The sequence below is a fragment of the Sminthopsis crassicaudata genome, chromosome 2 (genome assembly GCF_048593235.1).
Source record: "Sminthopsis crassicaudata isolate SCR6 chromosome 2, ASM4859323v1, whole genome shotgun sequence".
In the NCBI taxonomy this organism is placed as follows: domain Eukaryota; kingdom Metazoa; phylum Chordata; class Mammalia; order Dasyuromorphia; family Dasyuridae; genus Sminthopsis; species Sminthopsis crassicaudata.
The window spans coordinates 359,454,586-359,466,040 of record NC_133618.1 but is presented as its reverse complement, the minus strand read 5'-3'; the positions used below and the strand labels follow the sequence as shown (position 1 = coordinate 359,466,040).

Genomic DNA, 11,455 nt, shown 5'->3' with positions numbered 1-11,455 from the left:
GGTTATTCAGCGAAGAGAATTGATGGAAAAATAATAAAAGACACTTTTTTCTTTAAAAAAAATAAAATTTTCCTCTTAAATTCTATCCTACTATTTTCTTCCATTTTATAGGTTTGTTTCATGTCCTTAAGAATGTTTCTTAATAGTAGAAACCATGTGTTTAATTTAATTCATATTTGTTAAGTATCTTACAAGCACAAATCACTTTTTCCCTATTTATTTCTTACGCTTTCTAATATTCTTTTGTATGTATTTAAGAATCTGAACACTCAACTTTATTTATAGAAAATAAAATTAAATGTATTAATTGGGGAAATAATAGTATTTTATATACATTGTTTCATTTGATTCAACAGGTATTTATTAAAAGTCTACTGGAACTGAGGCATTATTCTAGGTGTTGAAGACACAAAGACAATAAATAAATCAGTCAGTGATCTTAAGAAATTTACAATCTACTTATAGAAAACAATGTCTGCATGGGAAATTATTTATAAATATTTATATGTACATGTTTAAATTAGGTACAAAATAATTTGTGAAAATCAGGATAATCTTCTTGTATGAAGTAGCATTTGAGATGACCTCTCAAGGAAGCCAGAGATTCCATAAGATAAATGTGAAGAGATTTAGACCAATGATCAGATTTTGATAACAATGGTAGCTTACCAGATGCCCAGGCTGAATCCCCCAAGAAAGCAACAACAAGACCAGCCTAAACCTCTCCCAAAATGAGCAAATCTTATTAAGCCCAAAGTTAAGAAGTAAGCTGGAAGACTGAGCAAGTTTTTAAAAGGAATTCCAAATAAAAAGCAATTATGATGATAAGGATGCTCAAGACACAAATGTAGAAGAAAAGAATGACTTTAAAATATCTATAAGCAAAGCCTAAAAGTAAAGCATAGCATAGATACAAGATCCTAATGAGAGTATCTCTTTTTAAAAAGAGGTAAAAAATAATTTTAATAACACAAATCGAAGAAATGTTCAGATTGGTTCATCATTCTAAAAGGAAGGACTTGTATATATGCAGATGGAAAGGAAAGTTGTGATGTGAGGTAGCACCTGGCAAAATGGAAGCCAAATAGGGGACTAGAAACCTAATTGATATCAAGCAGATCATTTGGATCCTTTCAAGGAATAGTAAGGTAAAGCACCATCTCTACAGAGCTAACCCTACCCCTCTAGCATTCAAGTAACAAGACTGGTATTTCAGATGTGGACCTTTGTGGTCTCAGCACTCCCCAAATGCTAATAGTGTAAGATAAGATTGTACCAGTGTGACAATGAATGAATGCCATTTTGTGGACCAAGAAAATATACCATCTCCTTTAAGTTTGTGGGCTTCCTACTGGAGAAGCCAGATAAGGGTATGGTATATAAGAGGCCCCAAGAAAAAAAATTGCATTGATAAAACAGTTTGTCTCTGATGTGGCTTGGGATGACCTGAACTATCTCATAATAGATATTACACAGGGACTTCTGATGATCACATTTCTGCTGTGGAAACCCTTCACTCTTATAAGTCCCTGGGAGTTATTTTGGTTACTATACCCCAGGCAATTTCTGTGGTTGATGCCAGGAAAAAACTAACCTTTTCCGAGAAGATGGGGTTGTAAGTGATTGGAATTGTGGAGAATATTACTGGTTTCATTTGTCCAAATTGTTCAGAGTGTACACTAATCTTTTCTCTAAGGCAAATGTGGAAGAACTGTTCAAACATAAAAGCTCTCTTCTTGGGCTACATGCCCCAGGATCTTCAGCTCATAAAGAGTTTAGAAGAAGACTGAGATTTCATTCAAGAATTTTCTAAAAGTCCTGCTTAGCCTAGATTTATTTCTATCACTTATCACATCAAAATGTGCTAAGACCTCCTAATGAAAGCATCTCAAGGTCTAGCCTACTATGATTCCTTTTTTGCTCCTCTTGGATATAGTCCTTTGTTTAAAAGACTTGTAGCCAGACAAGTGTTACAGAGAAAAGGCCTCTTTAAAACTTCCTGTATCATTCAAAAACCTTCAGTGCAAAAGAACCAGTGTCATTTTTGCAGTTCTACTGCTGTTAAAATAGATTTCCTAAGGACCAGGTAATCATTGCCTCAGGGGCAATGGTTTTGTTTTTTTCTACTAATCCTAGAAGCATGTCAAGTCCTGACAGGCTTCTTCTCATAGTGGCCTGATCCATAATAGTTAATGATACTGAATTTTTGGCTATTTCTAACAAGATAGGACCAGAGAGGGTTGCTTTAGCTTACTTTAGCCAAGATGCTACATAATGATATAGGTATCACCCAATCTACTTCTGGTACTTAAGACTATTGGGTACACTATAGACATCTTTCCTTAGCTCAGGTTATAGGTTCTTACTTGTTATTCAGTAATTTCAATTGTGTCCAACTCTTTGTGATCCCACTTAGAGTTTTCTTGGCAAAGATACTGGAGTGGTTTATCATTTCTTCTCCAGCTCATTTTCCAGATGAGGAAATTGAGGCAAACAGTGTTAAGTGACTTATCCCCCCAGATAGTAAGTGTCTGAGGCCAGATTTAAACTCAAGAAGAATTGTGTTCCTGAATTCAGGCCCATCACCCTATCTACTAAGCTACTACTTAACTGCTGAAGACTCTCACTACTAAGTGCAAAAATTGAAATATTTCCTTTCTCAGCTGTATAAGTATTATTTGGCCATACTAAGCTACTACTTAGCTGCTGAAGACTCTTACTACTATGTGCTAAAATTGAAATATTTCCTTTCTCAGATGTATAAGTATTATTTGGCCATTAAGTGTTTATAATAACTTGAAAACATAGGTAGTCTAAAGGTATATATCTCTTAACTCCACTGTATCATAACTTTAATGTGATCTGATGGAAATTTCTTCATTGTTAAATATACCTTAGGAATGCTTTTTAACTTTAAAGAAGCCCACAATTTAAAAAATTCTCACTATCCTTCCGTCCCCCCCCCCCAAAAAAAATCAGCATGGATGTGGGGGAAATTGAGTGCAATGGAAAAGAAAATGAGAAAAATTACTAGCTTGGAATAAGAAATATAAAACCTCATCCCCCCAAAAAAGAATAATGGACTAGCTGTACCAGATCTAAAACTATATTATAAAGCAGCAGTTACCAAAACCATTTGGTATTGGCTAAGAAATAGACTAGTTGATCAGTGGAATAGTTAGCTTCACAGGACAAAATAGTCAATAACTATAATAATCTAGCTTTTGACAAACCCCAAAACCCCAAATTTTGGGATAAGAGTTCACTGTTTGACAAAAACTGTTGGGAAAACTGGAAATTAGTATGGAAGAAACTAGGCATTGACCCACACTTAACACCGTACGCCAAGATAAGGTCAAAATGGATTCATGATCTAGGCCTAAACAATTAAATTATAAATAAATTAGAAGAAGAGAAGGATAATTTACCTCTCAGGCCTGTGGAGGAGGAAGGCATTTGTTACCAGAGAAGAACTCTAGAGATCATTATTGATCACAAAATACAAAATTTTTGATTATATCAAGTTAAAAAAATTTTTGTACAGACAAAAGGCAGACAAGATTAGAAGGGAAACAATAAACTGGGAAAACATGTTTACAGTCAAAGGTTCTGATAAAGACCTCATTTCCAAAATATATATAGAGAATTGACTCTAATTTATAAGAAATCAACCCATTCTCCAATTATTAAATGGTCAAAGGATATGAACAGACAATTTTCAGATGATGAAATTGAAACTTTCTACTCATATGAAAAGGTGTTCCAAATCATTATTGATCAGAGAAATGTAAATTAAGACAACTCTGAGATACCACTACACACCTGTCAGATTGGCTAAGATGACAGAAAAAGATAATGATGAATGTTGGAGGGCATGAGGGAAAACTGGCACACTGATGCATTGTTGGAGTTGTGAACGGGATCCAGCCATTCTGGAGAGCAATTTGGAACTATACTCAAAAAAGTTATCAAACTGTGCATTCCCTTTGATCTAGAAGTGTTTCTATTGGGCCTATATTCCAAAGAGAACTTAAAGGAAGGAAAGGGACATGTATGTGCAAAAACATTTGTGGCAGCCCTTTTCTAGTGGCAAGAAACTGGAAACTGAGTGACTGCTGATCAATTAGAGAATGACTGAATAAGTTATGGTATATAACTGTTATGGAATATTATTGTACTATAAGAAACAACCAGCAGAATGATTTCAGAGAGGCTTGGAGAGAGTTACATAAACTGATGCTAAGTGAAATGAGCAAAACCAGGAGATTATTGTACACAGCAACGTCAGTATTATAGGACAATCAATTCTGATGAAACATGATTCTTTCTAACAATGAGATGATTGATGCCAGTTCCAATGATCTTGTGAGGAAGAGAGCCATCTACATCCAGAGAGAGGAGTGCGGGAACTGCATGTGGATCACAATATAATATTCTCACTCTTTTTATTGTCATTCACTTGCATTTTGTTTTCTTACTCATTTACTTTCCTTTTTGATCTGATTTTTCTTGGCAAACAAAAGAATTGTATAAATATGTTTACACACATTGGATTTAACATATATTTTAACATGTAAACATATAATGGATTGCTTGCCAACTAAGGGAAAGGTAGGGAGGAGGGGAAAATCTGAAACACAAGGCTATGCAAGGGTCAATGATGTCAAATTATCCATGCATATGTTTTGAAAATAAAAAGCTTTTAAAAAACAAACAAACAAACAAACAAACAAAACCAACAGAAACAAGATTAAAAGGGAAGTACAAAGCTAGGAAAAAAATCTTTACAGCCAGCATTTCTGATAAAGCCTTATTTCTAAAATATATAAAGAAGTGCGTCAAATTTATGAGAATACAAGTCATTCCCCAATTGATAAATAGTCAAAGAATATGAACAGACAATGCAAATTAAAACTATTCTTAGGTACTACCTCATACCTCTCAGACTGGCTAAAATGACAAGAAAAGATAATGATAAATGTTGGAGGGAAAACTGGGACACTAATGCATTGTTGGTAGAGTTGTGAAATGATCCAATCATTCTGGAAAACAATCTGGAGCTTTGCCAAAAGGGCTATCAAAATGTGCATACTCAAACCAGTTAGGGGACAGAGAGGAATGGGCTTGAGCTTTACAAATGAAAATTGGCTTGAGGTCACCAAATACCATGAATCTTCAGAGAGGGAGAGATTTTTGCCACAGGGTTTTGCCAAGAATTATCACGTTTTATAATAATTGGCCTCCAAATTTATCTAACTGAACCCATTTGGACCCACTGTATGTACCATTGATTAGGGAAATAGAGGTTTATAATGTTTGATATCATTACAGAAAATGGCTCTGGCACAGATAAACAGATCCTCTTTAATAATATCAGGGAAATGGAATATATAAATGCTACTATCTATGTTACTTAAATCTAGAGTATCATTAAGATCTTTCTCCTTTTTCATACAAATGGAAACTTTGGAGGGGAGTAATTTTTTTCTCGCTTTTTTTAATAGCAGTTTATTTTTTCCAATTATATATGACAATTATTAACATTCGTTTTTACAAAATTTTGAGTTCTGAACTTGCCTCCCTCCTTCTCCTTCCCTTTTCCTAAAATGGTAAGCAATTTGATATTGTTTATATATGTATCATTTTATGTTTCTATATTAGTTATGTTGTGAAAGAAAAAACAGACCAAGAGGAAAACACCACACACACACACACACACACACACACACACACACACACAAATGAAAATAGGATGCTTCAATCTGCATCTTTCCTGGGATGTGTATAGCATTTTCTATCATGAATCCTTTGTAATTGTCTTGGATCACTGCTGAGAAGAGCTAAGTCATTCATATTTGATCATCATATAATGTTGCTGTTACTACATTCAATTTTCTCCTGATTTTGCTCATTTCCCTTTGCATCAATTCATATATATCTTTCCATGCTTTTCTGAAATCTGTCTTTTATCATTTCTTATTGCACAATTATATTATTACATTAATATATTACAGCATGTTCATCCATTACCCAGTTTATGGTCATCTCCTCAATTTCTAATTTTGTGCCACCACAAAAAGAGCTGCTATAAATATTTTTGGTGCACATAGGTCCTTTTCGCTCTCATTTTAAAAATCATCTCTCTGGGATACATACCTAGTAGTGGTATTATTAGGTCAGAGTGTATGCATAGTTTGGTTGTCTTTTGGGCATAGTTCCAAATTACTGGGATTGGCCCTAACTTTAATAGTATCACAAGACCTGCTAAATTTAAGAGCCATTTGATTTTTCTTGGGGAAGAGAAAATGGTCTTTGAGGGCTTTGGGATCCTTTTATCGGGAATATTAAGATTCCATGTAACTAAAGCAAAAGGAATAAAAACTCCACTTAAAGGTAAAAAGTTGAAATGTTGAAAACTATTTTTACATGTCTTTGGAAAAATAAAACACTATTGAGGAAAAAAATAAAATAATGGTAGTATGTGGAACACGCTTCATGTAGGAACAAGTTATCCAAGAGTCCTTTTCTTCCATCTTCTTGTCTTCAGGGCAGTCAGATTTGAGTTCCATTGATCCTCTAGAAATTCATGATGTAAACTTTATTCCCAGGATGAAAGTAATGCAGTGAAAAGTCCAAAGGCCCAGTCTGCACTGCATCTCCCATAACATGAATTTCTTGCAAAAGAAGTAGTAGCAAGCAGAGTTTGCAAAGAAACAAAAGAGGGGGCAGCAGGCAGGACAGAATAGAGAGAAAAAGCCCTCAGGTTTGTTAGGCATGTGCCATCAGAAAGGGCAGCCCAGCAAAACCAATATTCCATTTGATTTGGATGTTTATCTCTATAGCTAGCTTTAAATCTCTTAATTTACAGGACTCAAAGGTACCAGTTTGAAGCCAAAATAAATTGTCAGCTGATTCTCATTTTTAGGCCAGATTTCACATAACTGAGTCCCAAGTTATAAGAAACTTCTGGGGGGGGGGATGTTCCCCCTCTGGTATGCTAATATCAGACTCCATTATTACCTGAAAAGAACTTCTCCAATAGGGTAGAGACTTACCTTAGCTATCTCTTTCCCAACTAAGCAGAAGCTCACAAGATGATGAGTTGGAAGAGTTGAGATGAAAGTGAGTCTAATCTCTTGGACAGTGTTCTACAGAGAAGTGCTTCAATGGGAAAATTAACTGGAGCACTTTTAAGGGGTTCCTTGTAGAGCCACCCATCCCCCTCCCAGCCAAAGTTCTTTCTTGGTCTCCTGGCTGGCTTACAAATTGTCATCATTGAAATGAGGTAAACTAAGGAAACAAAGTCTGAGCAATGAAATTTGTTAACAAGACATGCAGATGCAAAACAAATGAATTCCAAGGCCTCTCAGCGGAAACAGGGTCCATGAAGAGAGAATCACAAGGGTTTTTATAGTAAACACAGTTACTATTTTTAGATTTAGAGACTTTTTGGTACTTGGGGATACTGATTGGTTGTATCCACCTGCCTCCTGCAAACAAGTTAGAGACATAATAATAGTTGATCCCTTGAAAGGACATGATTTATGGAAATAACTGAACTTAGCTCAGGGACACAGAACTTCAGCAATTATACAAAATGTTAGCAATGATATAAAATGGAATTTATTTGATTTTTTTCAATGTGTACAGGTGGTTTTCAGAAGAAGAAATAGAATCTATTTTATATGAAAAATGTTTTCTCACTAATGGTTAGAGAGATACAAACTTTAAAAACTCATAGGTACCACTTCACAAATATCAGAAATTACAAATGTTAGAAGGGATGAGGAAAAACAGGTTTTTCTAATGAACTATTGGTGGAGTAATAAATTGGTCCAATCATTCTGGAACACAATTTGGAACTATGCCCAAAGAACTATAAAACTATTCATAGCTTTTGACCAGAAATACCATTACTCAGTCTGTACTTTTTTTTTTTTTTTTTTTTTTTTTTTTTTTTGCTGCGGCTATTGGGGTTAAGTGACTTGCTCAGCGTCACACAGCTAGGAAGTGTTAAGTGTGTGAAATCAGATTTGAAGTCAGGTCCTCCTGGTGCTTTATCCACTGTGCCACCAAGCTGCCCCACAGTCTGTACTCTAAAGAAATCAAAGAAAAAGGAAAAGGACCTATATGTACAAAAATATTTATAGCATCTCTTTTTGGTGGCAAAGAATTGGAAACAGAGTATTTCATCAATTGGGAAATTGCCGAACAAGTTTGTGGCATATGTTTGTGATGGAGAAACTATTGTTATAAAAAATTATGAGGAGGTGGCTTCAGAAAAACATATAAAGACCTATATGAATTGATACAAAGGGAAGTGAACAAAACCAGGAGATTGTTGTAATGTTTGTTAAAGAATTAGTTGCATAAAGAAGATCCAACTCACTTCCAGTTGATCAATGATGGACAGAAACAACTACACCCAGAGAAGGAACACTGGGAAGTGAATGTAAATTGTTAGCACTAATGTCTGTCTGCCCAGGTTACATATACCTTTGGAATCTAATACTTAATGTGCAACAAGAAAATGGGATTTACACACATATGTTGTATCTAGGTTATATTGTAACACATGTAAAATGTATGGGATTGCCTGTCATCAAGGGGAGGGAGTAGAGGGATGGAGGGAGGGAGGGGATAATTTGGAAAAATGAATACAAGGGATAATGTTTAAAAAAATTATTCATGCATATTTATGTCAAAAAAAATCATAAATAAATAAAATTTAAAAAAAGAATTAGTTGCTCTGATCAATACAATGATCTGAGATAATTCCAAAGGATTCATGAGGAAAAAAGAAACTGCTATTCGTCTCCAAAGACAGAATTGATGAATTCTGTCAATTAAAATATAATTTTCTCATTTTCTTTATTTTTTTTGCAATCTGTTTTAAATAAAATATGTTTTGCATGATTTCACATGTATAACCAATATCATATTGCAATTAAAGTCTTAGGGGGGGTGAGAGTGGAGAAGAGAGGAAAAGAACTTAGAACTCAAAAACAATTTTAAGAATGTAAAGAACAAATAAATAATGGCTTTTTAAAAAATTAAAACAAGAGCCAACATTAGAGATCTTTTCAATAAAATCAAGAGCAAATTAAGGATGCACACTATTACATTATTTGTTCAGTTTTCTTAGTTTTATCAGTAAGGCAATAAAAAGGAAATTGAAAGAATAAGAATGGCAAACATGAAATAAAATGATAATTTTTGAAGATGATATTATAATATATTTAAAGAACACTAAAGAACAAGTTAAAATAATGGAAACTTCAGAAAACTTGCAGGATATAATATAAAATCATATAAATCATCAGTATTTCTGTAAAATGTTAACAAATCCAGCAAAAAGAAATAGAAAGAAAAAGTCTATTGAGAAGAACTATAGGAAATAAGAATTATTTTGAAGTTTATCTGCCAAGACATACATGAAGTATATGAATACCAAAAAAAAAAAAAAAAATACCCACTCTACAAATGAAGACAGACCTAAGTAATTCTCACTGATAGACTCTGCAAATAGAATAAAAATGACAATACTGCCAAAAATAATTTCCTTGTTTAATGCTATACCAATCAAATTGTTGTGTCAAAGGATAACTTTAAAGAATTAGGAAAAAAAATCATAGAAGAGGCAGATACAACTGAAACAATTAAACAACAATAATTGATAAAAAGGTATCTGGAGGAAAAAAATTCAAGATTGTCAAGAGAGAGAAGAAAGTAACATAGGAAAGAAGAGGGCCTAGTAGCACCAAATGTCAAATTATATCAAAGTAATAGTTAAGAAACAGAAAAATAGTTTTTGTACAAACAAAACTAATGCAGACAAGATTAGAAGGGAAACAATAAACTGGGAAAACATTTTTATAGTCAAAGGTTCCAATAAAGGCCTCATTTCCAAAAGATATAGAGAATTGATTCTAATATCTAAGAAATCAAGCCATTCTCCAATTGATAAATGGTCAAAGGATATGAACAGACAATTCTCAGATGAAGAAATTGAAACTATTTCTAGCCATATGAAGATTATTGTGATTATTAATCGGAGAAATGTAAATTAAGACAACTCTGAGATACTACTATACACCTTTGAGATTGGCTAAAATGACAGGGAAAGATAATGCAGAATGTTGGAGGGGATGTGGGAAAACAGGGACACTGATACATTGTTGGTAGAATTGCTCTCCAGCCATTCTGGAGAGCAATTTGGAACTATGCTCAAAAAAGTTATCAAACTGTGCATACCCTTTACCCAGCATTGTTATTACAGGGCTTATATCCCAAAGAGATCTTAAAGAAGGGAAAGGGACCTGTATGTGCAAGAATGTTTGTGGCAGCCCTCTTTGTGGTGGCTAGAAACTGGAAACTAATGTGGATGCCCATCAATTGGAGAATGGCTGAATAAATTGTGGTATATGAATATTATGGAATATTATTGTTCTGTAAGAAATGACCAACAGGCTGATTTCAGAAAGGCCTGGAGAGACTTACAGGAACTGATGCTGAATGAAATGAGCAAGACCAGGAGATCGTTGTATACTTGAACAACAATAGTTGTATACTTCAACAAAATACTATATGGTGATCAATTCTGATGGACGTGGCCCTCTTCAACAATGAGATGAACCAAATCAGTTCCAACAGAGCAGTAATGAACTGAACCAGCTACACCCAGGGAAAGAACTCTAGGAGATGACTATAAACCACTACATAGAATTTCCAATCCCTCTATTTTTGTCCGCCTGCATTTTGGATTTCCTTCACAGTCTAATTGTACACTATTTCAAAGTCTGATTCTTTTTGTACAGCAAAACAACTGTTTGGACATGTATACATATGTTGTATTTAATTTATACTTTAACATATTTAACATGTATTGGTCAACCTGCCATAGTGGGGGGAGAGGGGAAGGAGGGAAAAATTAGAACAAAAGGTTTGGCAATTGTCAATGTTGTAAAATTACCCATGCATATATCTGGTAAATAAGAACTATTATTAATTAAAAAAAAAAAGAAACCGAAAAATAAATCAATGAAACAAATTAGATATACAATATACAGAAACAAACAAGCACAGTAGCCTGTATTTAAGAAAGCCAAGGATCCTGGCTACTGGGGGAAGAAATCACTATTCAACAAATCACTAGGGAAAAATGGAAAGCAATTTGGCAAAAAGTAGATATACACCAATATCTCATACTGCATACCAAGATAAACAGTCAATGGATACATGACTTAGACATGAAGGTTGACAAAATAAACAAATTAGAGGAGCAAGGAAGAAATTATTAGTTAAGGGAAAAGATCGTAACTGAATAAGAGATTAGAGAATATCAAAGATGATAAAATGGAAAATTTTAGTTATATGAAATTTTAAAAGTGTTTGCACAAATTCAATGCAGCAGTGATGGGTATGAGGGAGAATTTTTGCACCAAATTTCTCTGAT

The 11,455-nt window shown here is 34.0% G+C and overlaps 1 pseudogene; it reads left to right on the top strand.

Moving 5' to 3' along the window:
• Positions 1–1,073: 1,073 nt before the first annotated feature.
• LOC141552843 (cytosolic Fe-S cluster assembly factor NUBP2 pseudogene) lies at positions 1,074–1,868 on the top strand (annotated as a pseudogene).
• Positions 1,869–11,455: the final 9,587 nt, after the last annotated feature.